Here is a 22,588-nt window from a genome sequence, read left to right on the forward strand (position 1 = left end):
TCCCACCTTACGAACTCACTGAACTTCAATTACTTTGTCATAGGCCCTGTTTCCAAATACAGTCACAGTGGAGGGGTGGTTAGGGCTTCAATATATCAATTTTGAGGAGACAGAATTTATTCCATAACAGTGCCAATCACTTCTCACAGAGCTGAAACTTGCCAAGTGGTTTGGTGGGGGACACTGGGCACAGGACAGTGGGGAGGACATTCTGAGTCATTTTAGAGCCATAAGTACCAAGTCAGTCACATTATCAGAAGGTGGTGATACAGGCAGGCACCTTATACAGCACCCTAATGCTTAAAACACTAAAGATTTTCTTTAACCAACACAGCCTTATAAGCAGGTAAAATGAATTCCACCCACAAGATATGATTAGGTCACAGGATAATGGCTCTACTGAAAAAATATCTTTAACAATTAATTCTATCTAAAACTGTTAGAGCCCTCACTGGTGTAGCTCAGTAGATTGAGCGCAGGCCTGCGAACAAAAAGATCGTGGTTCGATTCCCAGTCAGGGCACATGCCTGGGTTGCGGGCCAGTTCCCAGCAGGGGACACACGAGAGGCAACCACACATTGATATTTCTCTCCCTTGCTCCTTCCCTTCCCCTCTAAATATAAGTAAATAAAATCTTTTAAAAAATAAAACTACTAGAAATTAACTCCTTTAGATTATTTTGATTTTGTGTTTTCAAGAGTCTTTTGTTATAATGCAAATACCTATGAGCAGACTCTTACATATGTATTTGTATAGGCTAATACCTCAAAACAATCAAGGGCAATAAATAGAAAAAAAGAGGTAATAAAAACAATATAAAAACTTACTGTACAGGCTTCCAGTCAAGACGGTGATGTAAGCAGACATGGCTCACCTCTTCACACAATCACATCAAAATTACACCTAAAATATAGAACAACCATCATTCAGGAACACCAGAAATTGAGTTGAATGGAAGTCTGACAACTACAGAACTGAAGAAATCACGTCCATCCAGACTGGTAGGAAGGGCACAGACACGGAACAGGCCGGCCCCACACCCACATGGATAAAAAATTGGGAGGGATATCTCCAGAGCAGGAAGTCCCAGACCCACACCAGGCCTCCAGCCCAGGGTTCAAGTACCAGAAAGATAAATTCCGACAACTTCTGGCTGAGAAAACCAACAAGGATTGAGTCTGTAGAAGAAACTGCTGGAGCCCCAGGTTCCTCTTAACCTACACACAGACTCACCTTCAGACTCACTCCCTCTAACTCCAGCACCAGGGTAGCAGTTTGAAAGTCACCAGTCATATGTAGAGAGAAACTGAAGTGTTTGGCATCGAGGTGAGCAGAGGCCATTGTCTTTTGCTAAACCCTCCCCCAACAGAACCAGCAAGCTGGTGCCATATCTGAGACTCCATCAACTTGACTAACACCGCTCGACCCACCTTGGAGATCCCCAGAGACTCTGCCCCACCCAGTTTATGGGCCCACCCAAGCTGCTTTTCCAGGTAAACGGCTGGTCTTGTCTCTTAAATCCTGTCAAACAAGAAACAGCTGGCTTCAGTGAGCCCTAGCAGCTTTACAACTCAGGCAGGGTGCCCCAGGCAAAACACAGGCGGGGGCTGAACTTGACCTGAACCACCCAGCAAACCCCAGGACCAGCTCACACAGTGGACAGATACAGACCATGTTGGAGCACCACCACCCTGCTCCTGCACAGCTGATCCTCAATGGAGGACAGAAGTCGGTGGTCTGTGATCACAGCCAGTCCTTGTAGCTGACTGGCTTGGATAAATTCCTCCCATTGATCTGACAACAGCAACCAAGGCTCAACTACAACAAGAGGTTATATTTGGTTCACGCAAAGGGCACAACTTGAGTGCCCAGCTTGGGTGATAGAGGAGGCTGTGCCACTGAACCCTACAGGACACCTACTACATTAGGCCACACTGCCAAGACACAGAGTCAAAGTAGGTCTACCTAATGCATAGAGACAAACGCAGGGAAGCCACCAAAATGAGGAGACAAAGAAACAGTACAAATGAAAGAACAGATCAAAAATCCAGAAAAAGAGCTAAACAAATTGGAGATAAGCAATCTATCAGATGTAGAGTTCAAAACACTGGTCATAAGGATGCTCAAGGAACTTAGCGAGAATTTCAACAGCATAAAAAAGATCCAGTCAGAACCGAAGGATACACTAATTGAAATAAAGAGCAATTTACAGGGAAACAACAGTAGAGTGGATGAAGCTGAGAATCAAATCAATGACTTCACGCATAAGGAACCAAAAATCAGCCACTCAAAACAATAAGAAGAAAAAAGAATCCAAACAAATGAAGATAGTATAAACAATCTCTGGGGCAACTTTAAACAGGCCAACATTCACATAGGGATGCAAGAAAGAGGAGAAAGAGCAAGAAATTAGAAATTTATCTGAAAAAATAGTGAAAGAAAACTTCCCTAATTTGGTGAAGGAAATAGACATACAAGTCCAGGAAGCACAGAGAGTCCAAATTATGATGGATGCAAAGAGACCCACTCTAAGACACATCATTATTAAAAGGCCAAAGGTGAAAGATAAAGAGAGACTTAAAAGCAAGAGAAAAGTAGTTAGTTACTGGCAGGTTTCCCAATAGGAGGAGGGAGGGGGACAATGGGTGAAGAGGTGAGGGGATTAAGAATACAAATAGGTAGTTACAGAATAGCCATGAGAATTTAAAGTACAGTATAGGAAATGGTGTAGCCAAGGAACTTACACACATGACCCATGGACATGAACAATGGCGGGGGAGTGCCTGAGGGAGCAGGGGATGCTGGGTGGGAGTATGCAAAGGGGAAAAAATCAAGACAATTGTAATAGCATAATCAATAAAATATAATTAAAAAAACATACAGTGCATTTGGTTTTAAATACATACACACACACGAGATTTTTTATTTGCTACCTCCTTGAAGAATCACTTCATAAATTATAGGAAACCAAAATGAGCAATTTTTATTTTATAAACAAGACTATATGTTGAAAATAGGATATTTCTCATACAATCCAGACTCATTTTCATTTGAAAAGTCAGATGATATGGAAACACTGAGTCTATCTTTTCTCACGGTAATAATCAGTCAGCACTAAATAGTGGCTGCTCCTGTCACATGGGGCATGCACTCTCCTATTTGTCACAGCCCTTACCCCTATGTATTGTTGTCCTGTGTTTATGAGACATCTCAGTTACTGTTTACCACTGTGTTTTTACTGGAGCTTTTCTATACCCAAAAAATATTTCTTGTAATTATATCTCCATCTAAAAGTAGAAAAGAAAATACTGACTCGTGGGGCATTTCCAAAATATGGGAAAAGCATATGGTGGAGAATTCCAGTGTTCACCAATATCTGTGTCCTCCTGCTTTTCGTGGGCCCTACATATCCCAGCCCTTTTGGCTCTAAACTTATAGGACATAAGCAAGTGACATAGACACATAGGTTGAAAGGATTAAATATGGATGTACTTTCTTTATACCTTCTTCTCTAGCCACATGCAACTGATTCAGTGGAAGGCAAGGGAACGGTGGAGATGGAAGTGGCAGTGGGCTGCATCCCTGAATGACAGTGTGGAGCACAGCTCCCTGCTGTGCTCTGCCATGTGGGTGAGAAACGTAGTATGTTAAGCCACTGAGATTTGAGAGTTGTTTGTTACAGCAGTTAGCTGTCTTCACTGCCTGAACTAAAAGAGAATGCACATTTTTTTGTTTGTGGAAGTGAAAAATATCTTGCACGTTTAATAAGCAACAAAGTTTCTCCTCCACTGCTTCATTAATTTACATTACCTTTCACGCCTCTGTAGACATCTCAACCCCAGAATAAACAGCTAAAGTTTTGTCAATATTGTTCATCTTTTCAAAGAACCAACTCCTATTTTCATTCATCTTTTCTATTTGTTTTTCTGCTCTCCTTTTCATTTATTTCTGTTCTAATCTGTATTATTTCCTTCTACTTGCTAACTTTGGGCTTGGTTTTTCTTTTTTTCCTAGTTCCTTGAGAACTAGAAAGTTAGGTTTAGTTAGGTTGTTACCTTGAGAGCTCTCAATTTTCCTGATGTAGGAAGATAAGGTATAGATTAGGAAAACAGGCTATAACAATGAAAATTCAAAGATTGGCTGTGGGGGAGCCAAGACTTGTAGAAATGGGATGCAAGATGTGTGCTGGGAGGAGGGAGAGAGACAGCAAGAGTCTGTTTCACAACTTTTCTCAGAGCTCATCCTGGGTGGTTCCTTGTGCTCTTCTCCTCCATTCAATGACCTCTCCCTCCCACATACACACTCTTTTATATTCAGTCTATGCATATCACTTTCAGTGTTTACTTGTTAATCTTGAACTATCCTTTGGCTATTGGAGGTGTTGTATATAGGGTTCAGCACAAATAACACCCCTTGTTTATTACAGAATCATAAGCATGTAATTCTGTAATATAACAACATCATGCTCAAGCACAACATACGACATTTTAGGGGAAATGCTCAAACTAAAACTATAAATTATTACATCCACATTACTACCCTACCAACCACACTGACCCTGTATATTCTCTGTCAAAATGAAATGATGAATTTAAGATTCATGGCATAGCCATAAGGATGATAACGCCATCCTAGTCTCCCCAGTCAAAGTCTCTATCTGGGAGAAAATGATGGAAATCTGGAGCAGGAACTTCAGTTGGCTTAAATAAGGTTTTTGGAAACAACACAGACTTACTCAGGCTAAGTCAGTGAAAGTGGGTGAATTCAGAGAGCTCAGAGGAATTCAAGAGCAGAAACAAGCAAATCCCACAAAGATAGGAGCTGCCTTGGGGAAAGTTCTAGGGTCTTCCACAGCAAAATCCAAAACAAGAGACTCATTTGCTCTCTATAACGTACTGTAAGTTTAATGTACACAACATGTTGATTTGATAAACTTATATATTGCAAAATGACAGCTAACACCTCCATCACTTCGCATAGTTACCATTCCTTTGTTGACATGGATGCTTAACTCTCCCCTATGATTAACTGGTTTCTTCAATATCTACTCCAAAGCTTTTCTACTTCAAAATTTCTACTAACTAATTCTTTCTTCTTCTAACTTCTCTTTGTTCCTAACTCCTTTTCTATCTTATGACATTTATCTATGTGGATTTTATCTTCCACTCAGCTGCACCAGGAGTTCCTATTATTACTTGCCTGTCTCAAGCCCAGTCATGTGGATGGGCAGGGAGTGGGAACTGGGATGCTGACGATGACCTAGAGCAGAGGGTTGTGGTCCAAGCAAGCACTGGGATTGACATTATCAAGTTACTAAATCCCAATGGATAAGCTTCATAGATCTCTGGTATGTAGTTTTATCAGTTTTTACATTGAAGCTCGTATCATTAGGGAAGGCAAGACACATGCATTCTTTCATAAATAATCATAAACAAAGGCCACAGCTAAATGTGTGAGAATACCTACTGGTCCCTGGTAGGCCTCAGAATCTGAAATAAATTTCACTGTATATTCATTTCTTTATACCTTCATCTATCAACCCTACCTGCCATGTACACATTCAGCAGTTTTTTTTTAACACAGGTAACTTTTAACACTTTTTATAAAGTAATATATGCATGCAAATAGAATTTTTTAAATACTACACAAGAATACCCAATAAAACATTAAGTCTCCCGGGCTATCTACCCCAGCCTCCTATTCTCCTTTCTTAAAGGTAACCATTGTGCTTCTATGTTTTTATATAAATGGATTCAAATGTAAATGAGCAATGGTAGCCTTAAAAGGAAAATGAGAGAGAAAAACAATGCTGCCCGATTTGCTTGGATAATTGTGGAGGGGTCTTGGACCTGAAGAACAGGCTCCTTTCCTTTTCCCACAGTCTCTAATGAGTCTCATGTTCAACTAAAAACCTCAGAAAGCAAATTCCACAGCACAGACCTGAGTACCTCTACACAGGGGTGTCAAACTCATTTTTACCGGGGGCCACATGTAATTTCAGGAGTATATAAATATAACGACTCCTTAACTTTAAGGAGTTGAAATTACATTCGGCCCTTTGAAGGCAACCACAAGGCTGATGTGGCCCCCGGTGACAATGAGTTTGGCACCCCTGCTCTACTATATCCCAGCAAATGCTCTTTATACAAGTGAGGTGGCATCTATTAGCTTCCACTCAAAATACATGTGAATTGATGAGTTAAAGTCAGCTGGTGCCTCTTTCAAAGAAAGAACAGATCTTATGGCAAAAACTGACCCATTATATAAAACTGATGCAGTAAGAAAAAGCTGTCCATTCATTAAAAGACCCACAGAAGCCCAGCCTGATAAATCAGAATCTCATCTGAACCTTTTGTCCTCCTACTGTCATTTACATGCCCCAGAACATTGTTCTCTCCCCAAATAACAAGTGCTGAAGTTCTCAGTTAAAACAGATTTTAAAGCTTCAGGAAATTCCGCACACCTTCTGTGGATGAAAGTAATATTTCCTCTCTACTCCCATGACACAGAAATCTCTGGAATTATTCATGACCATCTAAAACCACTACAGGAACTCTGTCCAAGGTTCTTGCCTCCACGTGTCCTCTCCTTACCTTTTGAGCTCAAGTAGTCTTCGGTTTGCCTCCCCTGGGCTCAACTCCCAATTCTGCAGTGATTTACTACCCTGACCAACAAGAAGCAGCTAATCTTATCTTATTCCCCAAATAGCAAAGATATAGTTAACTCTCTAGAAGCTGATACCCTGATACTTCTTAATGATAATCTAGAACAAGGGTCCTCAAACTATAGCCCACAGGTCAAATCTGGGTATCTGCTTATTTGTGTAACGAACACTTTATTGGAACACAGCCACACTCATTGGTTTCCATGTTGTCTATGACTGCTTTGTGCTTCAACAGCAGCATTGAGTGGTTACAACAGACAGTATGTGGCTCACAAAGACTAAAATATTTACCATCTTGCTCTTAATAGAAAAAGCTATTTAAACCATGGCCTAGAGAGTTAGATGGAATACTCCATTATAAATGTGCTTTCAGCAAAATACATGACTGACAGAAAGTGGTCTTAAAGAGAATACTTATTTCTTCCCTAACTTACAGTCCAGAGTTAGACAGGTTCCAGCTGGTTCACAGAGTCTACAGTGACATCAGAGGCCCAAGATCTTTACCCTCTTTCACTCTGCCAACCCACAAGGTCAACTTACCACTTCAGATGGTAAATCACTTTCCAGATGGCTACAATAGCTACAAGCATCCTCATAGGACTGCATCCAAAAGGGAAGAAAAGTAAAGGGCAAAGAAGGCTTTCTTAGGAAATTCTTCTTTATCATGAAAGCAAAGCTTTCCCCAAAACACCTTAGTAGAAACTGGGTTGCACATGTAGCCTTGGCCTGATCACAAAGGGACCTGTGATTGTCATGATGAGTTTGGAGCCATGGTTATCATGCCCAGTTGCATATTAAAATTACCTGCAGAGTAACCAGCATAATAAAAAACACTAACATCTGTGCTCCATGTAAGATCAAATATATCCAAATCTCTGAGGTGGCTCCTAGCACTGGCATTTTTCTCTAATGCTCAAGAAAATTCTAGTAGGTTACCAGGAATGAGGACCACAAATGAAACCAATCATGATTCATTTCCTAGAGTTAAGTACATTTCTACATGAACAACAGCAGAGTTCATTTGTCCCAGAACAAGATGGCTTTGGGGTAGGTATCCAACAGTGTTTGCCACAGTACCTGGTCACTGAAGCAATACAGATAGATTGTGGGACTAAGGTGGAAGGGGACAAGAATCTGCCCAGAACCCTCAATGAATGAGCAGGAGCACTCACAAAGTTTACCAGCAACAACTCCAAGAAGAGTAGAGGGTCATGAACTTCACATGAAGGTCACAGGAGATGAGGTGTGTCAAGAGAGCAAGGAATACAGGAAAGCAAGGGGTGCTGAGGGTATAATTAGTTCAGTATTGGTCATAGTGAGGGAAATGTGCCTATGTTCTTTCAAGGCTGAGATATCTAAAAATACCTATCAGTCTGGACCTCACAACCACCTATCAGTCTAGAGTCTCAAAAATGTATAGCACATTTTTTAGAATGATAGGAGAGCTACCAATAAGTTGCCCAGGGAACAGGCATCAATTGAGTATGTCCCCAGAAAATCCTGTGTGGGGCTGGTGGAACGATGGGGCTGGTGAGATTGTTCTGTGAGATGCGTGAGACACAGAGAAAGGCAAAGGCCTGGGCCCTGGAGCACAACAAACATACATCAGCCTGCTGCCACTTGGTAATGGACTGTAGCTCTATTAAATTATCCTGAACTCCTTCTGCTAAACATAACAGAAGTTTGAATGTTTTACCACACATATGTTTAGCTTTGATGGCAAAATAAAGCCACACTGTCTTCACCTGAAAAGAAAAATACAATTAGCAAGGCAAATCCTAGTCTTCTCACTTCAGAACCGATGGATTAAGCCCTCACTTAATCCAAAAACTAAATTTGCACATGACTGGCAACTCCAGAATCTGAGTGACTTTTGGTCTCTGACAAAACACCCTGGGAAAATTGTTTTCCCTGCACTCATTTAAAAACAGTAACCGCTCCACGTCATTTAAGATCCTTTGTCAAGGGAATTCAATTAGCATCAGCCTGAGGTCACCTCAGGACTTCTTAAACTTTTTCATCCTGTGAACTCCCATGGGTTTTCCATGACTCACAACAACTGTCCACAGAAAAATAAGCTCACTTTTCATCTACTGATTCTACAGTAGCTCTGGTCTCCCTCTCAGTATCACAGCAAATCTGAAAGGAGGAAGTGCTCGAGGGGAGGCAGTAGGTGGAGAATGCTAGGTCACCCACAGTTCACTGCCTCTTCCCCAAGCAGCTATTCAGAGTGCTGGGGCTGCAGTCTCTGGGACTTCCTGAGAGCAACCCGTGACCTCCCTAAGGGTCGACTCCCAGTTTAGAAAACACTGGGAAAATACTGAATGTCTGTTTGGTATAATAATAGACTTTAAATTAAATAGAACCCAGGAATGCTAAAATAATAATACTTATCAAATTTACTGTATCAATGCCATAAAAATACCTGCTTAAATCAATGGAAAAATCTTTATTGTTTGGTATTGTCCCTAAAATTTAATATGATACCTTCATTAAACTATCATAAGCTAGATATGTCCAGGTTGGTAGAAATGCATTCATTGTCATAAATGTGTACTTCTGACAGTCTGTTCCTGACAGACAATTGGATATTTCCTTTGCTTTTTGAATAAAAGCAGAAATAGCTTTTGCACAAAGATCTGTAGACTATTACACCTGACAGGAACTCAGCTTGGTACCCTTTTCTCAAACAGAAAGATCTATTCATGTGACCAAATCATAAACAATTCAGTCATTCAACAAACATTTATCAAAAGCTTACAGTATGGCAGAAACAGTCACAGGGTAGTATGGACACAAAAACCCAACTAACAAATGAATAATGTACATAAGCCACAAAGTAATTGAGCTAATATATTTTAAATTAATGAGGTCCTTATTGGAATGGAGTGTCCAGCTGGTGACAAATTTTTAAAGGATGTGCGAAGGCTAATGTGGATTCAAAGGAGAAGGGAGAGGATGATTAATTAGGAAAGGAAATTAAGTTCTATGAGAAAAGGTTAAATTAATTCCAGTTACTTAACTTGGAGAAGAGAACACAAAGGGCTGATTTGATTATTATCTTCATGATCAGAAGAGGTTTTATGCTTTTCTTTTCCCTAGAGACTTAGACATGAGGAAAAGGGACACAATTACAGCATTTATTTAGCTATTGACACATATGAGCATCTGCCTTATTGCCTATCACAGCAGGAGGTTTCAGAAGCACAAAGATGCATACAGCATAGCCTCTGCCACTGGAAGTAGCGCACAACTACTTCTTTGAACACCTAGTGATAAAACTCAAGAATTGCCTGACGAAGCACATGTAATATAAATGCCTAGAGATTGTCAAGAAGAATACTGACTACTATTCAAGATTGTTGTCATCATAAAACTAGATGACTATTAAAGTTCCTTTTTAGATTGGTAATGTTAAAATCTGTACCCTGGTTTTACAGTCCACAGTTTCCTACAAAGTGATATTAAAGGTGGTATATAACTACAATATATATAACTGATTTATCTTTACTCATTGCACTAACATGATTTCATATCAAATATTCTTATATCCATTTATTATTCACCTTTAAATAAAAGCATTACCTAACTCCTTAGATTTAAGGGAAAACATCTGATAATCTCTCTGACAAAGAGTTAATAATTTAAACTCTGGATCAAGATTATTGCCAATACATATATTATAGCTATAAAATGAGAAGACTATTCAGAATGTAATAATCAACTCTATTTTAATTGGGGGTTTGCCAGGTCAAGTATCTAGCACTACAGAGAGGAAAATGGATTACAAAAGCTCAATCAAGTCCCTTTCAAGAAATGCATTAAATATATGTACCCCATTTTCTATATCCAATCCTCTATCAAACAATGCTTTGGTTGTCTCCATGTCTTGGTGAAATAAACCAATCAGAAAAAGCTAAAAACCACATGATTTCACTCATATGTGGGATATAAAAGTGAAACTCATAGACACAGACAGACAACAGTATGGTGATTACCTGAGGGAAAGGGGGAGAGGGTAAGGCAGGGATAAATGGTAATGGGGAAAAGTTTGACTTGGGGTGGTGAACAATACACAGATGATGTATTATAGAACTGTATACCTGAAACCGCTATATTTTATTTTTAAATGTCACCTCAATAAATTCAATAAAAAAGAAATGTATTGAGGTACATATAACCTTAAAATACAGAGTCACACTTAAAACATTTGTTGTTTAACTAGAACACTAGAAAGTATAGAAATATTTGAAGCTGCCTGCTAGATTTTTCTATTTGTATATCCCACTGAAATTTCAAATTTGATACATTATGAAAAAAGTGTGAGAGAACAAAAAAGATATTATCTTTCTCAACTGAAATCTGTACCTTGTACTCATGTCTCTTATTTTAATTATGGGTACTGCCATCTTCTCAATATTGCAGAATAGAACAATCAGCCATTTTTGAATCTTCACTCTCTTTTGTCCCCTGAATTAATTCTTTTAGCAATAATGTATTAGGTTTCTATTACATGTCTGTCACCAAACTAGGGGTTAGGAGTGCAAAAAAATATGTCATTGTATTTTCCCCCAAGTATATAGCCATTAAAACCAATTTTCAGTCCCATGTAATCAGGTTGGTTGTTTTTAAAAAAAATAATTGAGATTATTGTACATTCATGCAGTTGTAAGACATAATACAGAGAGGTCTTTTGTATAGTTTACCCCATTTTCTCCAGTGGCAACACCTTGCAGAACTTTAGTATATCAAACTATTTCCACTGATACAACCTTCCGATTTTATTCTGATTTCCATAGTTTTACTGGGATGTGTGTGTGTGTATGTGTGTGTATTTAGTTCTACAGAATTTTATTGCTTGTGTTGGTTCCTGTACCCACCACCACAGTGAAGACACTACACAATTTCCTCCCTCCAGGTGTCATGTTGCTCTTTTATAACCATACCCACCATACCCCACTACCTCCCCATTGTCAAGCTCTGACAGCCAACCATTTCTAAAATTTTGCCATTTCAAAAATATTTCACAAATAGAATCACACAGTATAGAACCTTTGGGGACTGACTTTTTTCCTTAGCATAATACCCTAGAGATTCATCTAAATTATTAAGTATATCAATAGGTTGTTTGTTTTTATTGCTGAGTAGTATTTCATGGTATATATTTACAACAATTCATTAACCATTCATCTGTTGAGAGACATCTGGGCTGATTCCAGCTTTTGGCTATTCCAAATAAAGCTGCAATGAACATTCATGTACAGGTTTTTGTGTGAGCATACACTTGAATTTCCCTGGGATATTGCTGGGTCATAGGATAGCATATTATTTAGATTTTCTTTAAGAGACTGACAAACTATTTTCCAGAAATGTCTGTACCATTTTACAGTCCCACCAGCAATGCATGAGTGATCACGATTCTCAGCATTCTTGTCAGCATTTAGGATTGTCATTATTTTTTATTTTAGCCATTCTTATAGGAGTTTAGTATTACGTGATTCATTTATAAAAGAGGGACAAACCTATTGCTCTGGTGTCCAGGGAGGGAACAATGATATACAGGGGGTACAGGAGAGGTGTGAGTAGGAAAACACCCATAAATAAGAGAACACCTGAGTTGAGTTTTTAAAAACTGAATAGATTTTCAGAAACTACAGAGAAGGGAAACATACATGTGGCATGGTGAATATTCAAAATCAGAGGGAAGTGTGAGACTGTGAAGAACCCAGCAGAGACCTACACAGGTGGAGCCCAACACCTGGTGACGGTAACAGAGAAAGGAATGCGGGCCACCTGCCGACTGCTGTTTCCTTCACCTCCTGGTGGGCCTGCTGCTGGTCCTGGAAGACTCTGGATCAGTGTGGCTTCCTCTTGTGAAGGTCTTCTCTTTCACTTCCTTCCTCTACCCCCAAGTTTATGCTACTCCTCTTACTTTAAGACTCACCATCATTTTTCTTATGTCATCACTAAAGTACTTGTTTCACCCTGCTTTGCATGAACAGTTTACAAGTCTTTCTCCTCCAATAGACTGGAGACTGATTCCAGGCCTATACAGACGTGAAGCACACACTTGAGTTTTCCTCCATGTACCTAATATCAATGCTCCTATAGGCCAAGAATTTAGCTGCACCTGGGGGAGGCATTAAACTCTCAAAGACAGTGGAATCTAAGAATGGGATGTTATATACCAAAAATAATAATATACAAGAAAAATATGATTTGTTTCTTAGAAGTACAAATAAAGAGCTATATTTACTCCACATTTATCTACAATGTGATTCTACGTCTAACATGCTTTCACTTGAGGTTCCCTAGAAACATTTTTCTACAGTAAAAAATAGAAACCAAGAACAAAAGTGCCAGCCTTGTCAAAAATGTGGAAAAGTCTATTTTAAATTTTAGTCTTCACTTCTTCTTATTTAACTGCAGTGTAAACTTGCTATTTTCTTATAAATACTTAAATGTGATATTGTATTTATAACTGTTTCTGTGCAAAGACTCTTATAATAACAGGAGCAACAAAGGACATGGTACTACTGTTTTAAAACTCCTAGCATAGCCCTGGCTGGTGTAGCTCAGTGGACTGAGCACGGGCCTGCGAACCAGACAGTCACGGTTCGATTCCCGGTCAGGGCACATTCCTGGGTTGCAGGCCAGTTTCCTGCAGGCCAATTCCCAGCAGGGGACGCATGAAAGGCAACCATACATTGATATTTCTCTTCCTCTCTCCTTCCCTTCCCTTCTAAAGATAAATAAATAAAAATTAAAAAAAAACTCCTAACATATTTCTGTGAACATCAAATGCACTTGTGATAATTTTTGAAAATGCAAAAAGTGAGCTGCAGAGACATCCGGCCAAGATGGAGGCGTAGGTGGAAACACTGTGCCTCCTTGCACAACCAAGTTTAAAGACAACAAAGTTTTAATAACAAAAACACAACCAATACACAGAAAATTGAACTGTACAGAAGTCCAACAACAACAAACCATTCAGCCAGACCAGTAAGAAGGGCAGAATCAGCGACTGGCAGAGCAGCGTCGCGCAGGAAAAGGTGGCCACACCCACCCAGGTGCGCAGGCAGAGGTTGGCAGATCCCAGGCACGGGGTGGCAATGGGCAGACCGACTGAGGGCGAAAGGCAGCTGGCTGACCACGGTCACACATTCACACTCAGATAAACCAGACCAAGGAGCAAGCAGTGAGATAGACCAAGCAGGCTAGGGCCCCAGCAATGGGACTTAAAGCCCAAAAGCACCAATTGGAAAAACGTTTGGGGTCAAGATGCCAGGAGAAGCTCCCAGGCTTACAGACAGTTTGTTGGAGAGACCCACGGGGTCCTGGAGGGTGCACAAGCCCACAAACCCGGAGCCAGCACAAGGGAGGGGGGCAGTTTGCTTGCAGGAAGCAGCAGAGGGGACCAAAATCTGAGAGAGAGCATGGAACAAATGCCATTGCCCCTCTTTGACCCTGCCCCCACATACAGCATCACAACCCAGCTACTGGGTCACCACACCCTGGTAAACACCTAAGGCTCTGCCCCTCATACGCAACAGGCACAAACAGACCAAAACATTATGGTTCAGAAAGAACAGCTCAAAGCCCCAGAGTAAATACTTTGAAGTGACCAAGAGATAGCCAACCTATCAGATGCACAGTTCAAAACACTGGTGATCAGGATGCTCACAGAACTGGTTGATTTCAGTCACAAATTAGAGGAACAAATGAAGGCTAAACTAATTGAAATGAAGGGAAATACACAGGAAATCAATAGTGATGGAAAGGAAACTGGGACTCAAATCAAGGGAGTGGACCAAAAGGAAGAAAAAAATGACCAAACAGAAAAGAATAAAAAAACAAGAATTCAAAAAAATGAGGAGAGGCTTAGGAACCTCCAGGACATCTTTAAACACTCCAACATCAAATTATAGGGGTACTAGAAGGGGAAGAGAAAGAGCAAGTGGAAAACTTATTTGAACAAATAATAAAAGAGAACTTTCCGAATCTGGCAAAGGCAATAGACTTCCAGGAAATCCAGGAAGCTCAGAGAGTCCCAAAGAAGTTGGACTCAAGAAGGTATGCACCAACACACATCATAATTATATTAGCCAAGATTAAAATGAAGGAGAGAATCCTAGAAGCAGCAAGAGATAAGGGGACAGTCACCTACAAAGGAGTTCCTATCAGACTGTCAGCTGATTTCTCAAAAGACACCTTACAGGCAAGAAGGGGCTGGAAAGAAGTATTCCAAGTCATGAAATCCAAAGACCTACATCCAAGATTGCTCTATCCAGAAAAACTTTCATTTAGAATGGAAGGACAGATAAAGTGCTTCTCAGATAAGGTCAAATTCAAGGAGTTCATCATCATCATCAAGCCCTTATTATATGAAATGTTAAAGGGACTTGTCAAAGAAAAAAAGATAAAAAATATGAACAGTGAAAGGACAGCAAACTCACAGTTACTAAGAACCACACCTAAATCAAAAGCAAACTAAGAGATTAGCTAGATCAGGAGCAGAACCATAGGAATGGAGATATACATGGAGGGTTAGCAACAGGGGAATCGGAGGAGGAGAAGGGGGAAGAAGGCACAGAGAATAAGTAGCATAGACAGTAGGTAGAAAATAGATGGGTGGGAGGGCAAGAACAGTATGGGAAATATAGCATCTAAAGAACTTGTGACACATGGTCATAAACTAAAGGGGGGGAATGGTGGGGGAGGGGTGTTCAGGGTGGAGGGGAATGAAGGGGGGAATGGGACAACTGTAAGGGCATAATCAATAAAATACATTAAAAAGAAAAAAATAAGTGAGCTGCACATGAATAATGTTGCTAGTTCTAGACGTTTTTCAAACACAAGCTCTCAACTAACCACATGTCTAAGAGAGAGGTCAACGTTACCACTCACTACCTGTAAGATGTGACCAGACTACATTTTGTTTTCTCTTAAGAATAACAAAAATATAATCATAAATCTCAGAACAAATTTATACAAGATGAATGCAAAATTTATCATTTGGTATGGACCAATAATATGTTGATATAACTTGAAATTTATCAGGAAATTACTGAGGTCATAGCTCCTGCTCTTTTTTGATAACTTACATAAATTTTACTCTATTAGGGGTGTCCAACCCAGGGCTTGCAGGCCACATGCAGCCCAGGATGGTTATGAATATGGCCCAACACAAAATCATAAACTATGCACGGACCTTTTTTGTGCCCATCCATTTTCATTAGTGTTTGTGTATCTAATGTGTGGCCCAAGACAACAATTTTTCTTCCAATGTGGCCCAGAGACACCGAAAGTTTGGACACCCCTGTGGTTCTAAATCAAAACCAAAGAAACATTAGCATTTTTTTCTAATAGAATCAGTATTTTATTCCTGTGTTGTGCTGGTGGAACTCAGCGTGTCTTCCATTTAAAGAGAGGGAAAAGAGAATATGTGTCATACTGGCCTCTTAACATGCATAAACAAATATCATAAATATGTAACAGTTGAAGTAGAATTGCTGGGGTTTCCTCTCCCCTGGGCAGGCAATCTTTAGGAGGCGATTACCAGGATATAGTTTTGTTTTTATTTCCTCAGTTCATTCTTTAGTTTCAAAAGAAATTCAGAAACATGGAGGTCATGATTTTTATTAACTTCTAAAATTATAGCCAGTATCTTCGCTGCCTTTTCGATAGGTCTTTAATCAGTTTTTAATCCCATTCACCACAAGTACCAGGCACTGTAATCAAAATTTCCCACTAACTTATTGGACCTGAGAGGAGTATAATCTTTTGAAAATTCCAACACATACTTAGCTGCACAACGAGATTTCCTCGAAGCCAAATTTTATTTTAGCCCTCGTTTCTGATTAGAAAACGAGAATGAGAAATATTTAACCATTAGGCATATCAAAGACATTGGCGGGCTGTCTGAACCTTCAAGGGGAAGTGCTGCCAGCTGGACCGACAAACAGAAACTCAGCACAGTGAGTCTTTGCTTAGCCATAACGGAGAGTAGTCACTCACAAAACTGATCTCTACAAATGTTTCCACTGTGTACTTCTTTCTTCCTCTTTAATATTGAAACAAGTCAGAGAGCATTTTTAAAGGAGGCTAAAGAAGGGAACAAAGAAGCACAATGGAGGGAAGTCAGGGAGTGGAAAAGGATCCAGGCAGAGATGCAGTCACAGTGTTTGATGGATCTACATCATTGCATTAGAGTGCAGCAAGAAAATACATTCAAACAGGAGAGAAAGGAGAGCCTTCAGAAGTCTGCCAGTGCTTCAACAATAATAAAAATAATGCTAACATAAGTGCTTCCCATCTGACTAGTGCACAGAATTTACAGCGTCTTTCCACCCACACACATTTTCTTTCCTAATCCTCACAATAACTCTTTGAGTTAAAAAAGAAAAATTTGACTTATTTTCACACCACCTAATACTGTAGCATTCCACTATAGGGATGGCACACCTTCTGTTGGTGGCTCTCTGCAGAAAATCTGTATTCTCTACCTTTAAATATGCAAGAAGAACAGTGAATTCAAGCATCCACAGCATGAATAAGGACTTTATTGATCCAACTGGATTATGGGTTGGTCACTTCCTACGTGATTCTGATCCTACGGCTCAGTGCTTATGGCATGTACCTTTTTCTAGAAGCTTTACTTAATGCAACTTGTGAATATGTGGTCAGTGTAAGACATTCTCTCTTAATAATAAATTTAATAGGATGAAAAGGCAACTCTAGGGGTTTTGCGACACATAAAACAATCCTGTAGTGATATGTAATAAATCTTTACTGTTTAACATAATTTAATCTCAATTAAATCCACACGAATGAAATAGCTGCCATTTGATGCAAAATTCTTGCCAAGCTTTTTATCTTATTTGTGAAATTTAAGCCTTCCAACATCAATTGGTGGGTCAGAAACAAATGATAACAGTTTCTAGTAGAGTTAGAAATACAAAACATATTTTACAAATTTTGTTAGTTTGTCATCTAGAACATGTTTAGTCTCAAATAAAGCAGAAACCACAGATATTATTTTTTGTGGCTTGGGTTCTGACCACACGAGATACATATGACCTCAGATGCAGCACACTGAGTCAGCATTGTGGTTTGGGACGAGGAGTAACAAGTCCTAGATTGGAGCTCATGTCCACGGAGTGCACCCCGAGTGGGCCGAACAGCTAATGGAGCTGAGTCACCAGTGTCTAGGGACTAAGCCAATTATTTCCCAAGAAGGAGCTCTTTAAAATCCAGAGTCCCACACCACACCTTGGACCAATTAAACCCACATCCCTTGGAATGGGGCCCATGGAACTCCACTTTCCAAAATCTTCCCAGGTGACTGGATGATCAGTATATTTTGAGAAACAGAGGACTAAACTCAACTTATTCATGTCTTCCATTTCTTATACTCTCTTTTTCTGAAACTCTTATTAGGTGAGTATTTAACATTGTGCATTAAAATTCTTGTTTCAGTTTTTAGTTATTTTTCCATCACTTTATTATTTTTCTCCAGATTTTGAAAATTTTTATTACCCAGAACTAACTCAGCCTTCAGCAATGTTCATTCTGTTTTCATAACTTGCATTTGATTTTTTTTCTACTTGGCCAATGAAATTTTTAATTTTTAGAACCAATTTGTGTTCTCTAATTACTCATCTTTATAAGAGCGTCTTCCTCCCCGTCCCCTCATCTTTGTTTTGCTTATAATAAATAATAGCCACTGGACTCTGTAAAGATATTTTAAGTGGTTTTTTGTTGTTGTTTTAATCTATTCCTTGAATCGTTTTCTTTATACCACTGGATCACAAGTTCTATTAGGTCATCTTGTTCCTTCTGTTGTTTTTCATCAGCTATCTGGTGATGTGTGATCGTCCATTCATAGCTGGCATGGATTATTTCTGCAGTGATATCATTCTGATCTTCCATTGGGCCTCAACTTTGTTGGAAAAGGCTGCTTTTAGTTTCTACATAAATGGTTAGGGTGAGTCAGTTGGACAGCATCCTTTACAGCTCCCTGAGTTTGGTTGGAATGGGATGCAGATGAGGTACCATTCCCTTTACCCCTTGCCAACCTAAGAAAAGGTGTACTTGGCAGAGGAGCACTTCAGAACTTGAACCTCCTTGCCAGAGCAGACTCCCCTTCTTTCCCCTCTGTGTCTGTCACCACATGATTGCTCTTCTTCTTACTTGAACCCCTAAAGGATTAATTTTGGTAATATTTTGGGGGGTTACCCTGACACTGAATTCCACTTTGCCTGTCATGTAGCACAGCAGCGGGTGAAAGGACTGAACCATTCTGTTGCTCAGAAAAGAAAGAATCTGAAGAAAGCCAATGCTCATGCTAGTGGAGATCCTATAGTGTATATGCAATGCAGGCACAACCTGCCTTGGGTTCCAGGGAACCAGGGCTCTAGGAGAGTTAAAATGACACCTGAACCATATGCAGAGATAATAGATTTCATTTTGATGGCCCAAGTTTGAAATATGTCCTAGGTAAAGATTGTGCATGTCATACCATGTTTAGTTTCAAAAGAAACAATTCTGTTATGACCTTTTATTTGTGTATAAAGTGTATTGGACAAATAAATTTAAGAATGTGTGAGGAGTTTTAAGCAGAAAAGTCTGAAGAATAAAGGACTTGCACTCTATTAGTTTGTCCAGCTGCCTTTCTTCCATCTCTGTCTGTGTCCAATTTCCTCTCACAAGGATACCAGTCATTGGCTGAGGGCCCAAATGGGCTTATATAAACTTAATTACCTCCATAGAGACCCTGTCTCCAACTATTCTGAGCTACTAGAAGTTAGAATTTCAACATATGAATTTTTTTTTACCATTTCGTTCTTTGTATTTGCTGTCCATTTTAAGCATACACATAATTAAAGGAGATTTTATTGATTATGCTATTATAGTTTTTCCAATTTTCCCTTTTCCTTCCTCTCCTCTGCACCCTAAAACCCTCCAGCATTCCTGTCCCCTTCCTTAGTTCATGCCCATGGTTGTACATAGAAGTTCTTTGAGTTCTGTTTCCTATACCATTTTGACCTCTCCCCATCTATTTAATGCCTACCAATTATGCTTCTTTCTCCCTATACCTTCCCCCACTATTCCTCACCTCCCCCTTCACACTGAAAACCCTCCATGTGATGTCCATTTCTCTGATACTGTTCCTGTTCTAGTTGTTTGCTTAGTTTCTTAAGTCACCCCTAGGGTCCACAGGCTTTCAGGTTCTCTTTGTCCACCGCCTTACCAGTCTGGTTGGTCTAGCTGACTGTTTCTTTAATTCTGTGGTTGTTGGAGTTCCATACAGTTTGATTCTCTGGTACTTCTGGTTATTTACTGATTTTAGATTGGTTGTCATCCTCCTTTTGGTTGTGCGAGTAAGCGAAGGGTTTCTACCTACAACTCCGTCTTGGCCAGAACCTTCAACATATGAATTTTTGAAGGGACACAATTCACCCCATAGCAAATGCTATATTTTTTTTGCTAAGTTGTTTTTCTTAAAAAAGCCACAGTGAATGGAGAAGAAAGTCAAAGTCATATCACTTAATTCCAAATAAGTAAGTTCACCAGAGACCATACAACAGAATTAAATGCCAAGCTCAGATAAGAGCCCACATTAGATGAAGGAAGGAATCCTAAATATTCTTTTTTTTTAAGATAATTTTTAAAAATATTTTATTTATGTATTTATTTTTAGAGAGGGGAAGGGAGGGCAAAAGAGGGGGAGAGAAACATCAATATGTGATTGCCTCTTACATACTGAGGACCTGGGCTGCCACCCAGGCATGTGCCCTGACTGGGAATCTAACCAGCAACCCTTTGGTTTACAGGCCAGAACGCAATCCACTGAGCCATACCATCCAGGGCATAGATGTTCTTAATTAGAAAAGAAGCAGCGAAAACTTGAAGGAGACAATATTGGTCCTCATATTTGGCCCTTACAAATTTATACTAACAACAATAATACCCAAAGGTATAGATTCATCAAGAAATTAGAGAAACCTTTTTAATTGCAAAGTGAACAATCTACGATTATTTATGATGAGATCAGAGTCAATTCTGTATGAAGCTCCTTTACTGGAAAACATGATCAAGTATCTGTGATGTTACTATAATGTGAGATATGAAAGCAAAAATATTGTCTATCCTAACTTTTTTTCAGTTTTCTAGTATCTATATAGAGGTTAATTTTAATTTTTAAGATAATATTATTGACAAGCTTTTTTGTTTTTAGGTTGATTTTCTTGAGAAATAACATTAATAGGATATGAGTAGGAATACGTGTAAAACATGAAATCTTCTGGCTTTTGACCCTTACTGAAAAATTAGAAAGACCTGCCCAGACATAAGTGAGAACTGGCCTATCACTTCATGCCAACATCCTTCATTTCAAATTTTTCCCCTGGAAACATCTGTGCATTTAAAATAAAAAGCTAAAGGAAATTCACTTCAATAGGGTTTTTGACTTTAGCTTTATAGCCTCACCTCCAGACCTCATCAGCTGTCTGGTAAAGCCACCAAACAGTCTAGGTTGAAAGCAGTCAAAAGCATTGATGTTTCCTGGTGAATATATATCTCTCCCTTCTGAGTTTTCAATCACATCTTCAAAACCCTATGGGGTGATGCTGAGACCCGCTTCATTTACCTTGGGATGTGACCTCTTTTAGCTCTTATGCTGGTGACTCACTGAACACATCTCTTTTATTAATCTTTGTATCTATTGCTATCGCTCAACACTGGGGCTGAAAGAACTTTCCCAAATGTCAAAAATAAACAGTGCTTTCCTGGAAGCTTGTGGGGGGGAAGAAGGGAGAGGGCACTGAACATATAAAACCACATGCTATATATGTTTGGCTTAGAAAACTAAATATTTTTAAATTTTGCCTTTCAAAAGCTGAAGCCTACTCTAGTTTCAATTGTTCCTACTCAGAATCTCAGGGACATATATGATATATCCAAGCTTTTTCAGTTTTCTGAAATCCTTATAAAGGTTAATTTTCATTATTAGAAAAAGATTGTTGGTGGAAAGGGTTTTTTTGTTGTGGTGGTTTCTTGTGTGTTTGTTTGTTTGAAGAAGTTCCATTTCCTATTCATCAGGATATTTTTTCTGAAAAGCCATAATTTATAACTCTAATTACTTTGAAGTTTCTCTTTAAGTGGCAAAAGCTAGAGGGAGAGAAGGGAAATGAAAAAAATTTAAAGATGTTCCAAATACACATTGTGCTCCTGCATGCAGTGGCATCTGAAAGAGAGGCCAGTGACATCTGCTCACCTTTCGAAGTCCAAATGGTTTGTGTTTTCCAGGAGTGACCAGGCCCCTTCAACATAGAGGTAGAATACAAACTTGAAAATGAAACCCTTCTTTTGGTACAAATCCTAGAAAAATTTTCATCCATGTGCTCAGAGACATAAAAATACTCATGAAGTATAGCTTGAAGTAGCAATAAATAGGAAAACTATGTCTGTTGAAGAAGTAGTGGATAAACTGTGGGAAATTGAATCAGTGGAATACTATACAGCAGTTAAAGGGATGAGGTAGACCTGCACATACGTACAATAAGAGACATTAACCAGGTCTCTGTGTTTGTTCTGTTTTGCTTTTGGTTATCCAGCCTGCAGAACTATTTATTATTTTAAGGCAACTCTCCTTTCAGAAAATAGGAATACTTGCCCATCCCTTCTATGTGCTCCCTGGCTGGACCCAGAAAACTATGTTTTATGTAAATGCCTTTGGATACTTAGCTAGGGAGATACTGGAATTTAGAACATTTAAAAACAAGTATTAGCATAGTGTTTGATACACAATAAATACTCAATAAACATTACCTATTCTTATTAGCAATCTATACAGAAACCTATAGGATTAACTGGGATAACTTTGCACTAGGGAATGTGATACTCAAACAGTTTTGTACTACA

At 39.3% G+C, this 22,588-nt stretch overlaps 1 long non-coding RNA gene across 1 annotated transcript in view; it reads right to left on the bottom strand.

Annotated features, from left to right (window-relative positions):
• Nucleotides 1-903, bottom strand: part of LOC128627453 (uncharacterized) — a 150,283-nt gene extending 149,380 nt beyond the window's left edge. Inside the window, exon 1 of the long non-coding RNA XR_008391627.1 lies at nt 828-903. This is a non-coding gene — a long non-coding RNA (uncharacterized LOC128627453). The remainder of the gene's footprint in view (nt 1-827) is intronic.
• Between the last annotated feature and the right edge of the window lie 21,685 nt (nt 904-22,588).

The sequence above is a fragment of the Artibeus jamaicensis genome, unplaced genomic scaffold (assembly GCF_021234435.1).
Source record: "Artibeus jamaicensis isolate MK-2021 breed Jamaican fruit bat unplaced genomic scaffold, CSHL_Jam_final contig_402, whole genome shotgun sequence".
Taxonomy (NCBI): Eukaryota; Metazoa; Chordata; class Mammalia; order Chiroptera; family Phyllostomidae; genus Artibeus; species Artibeus jamaicensis.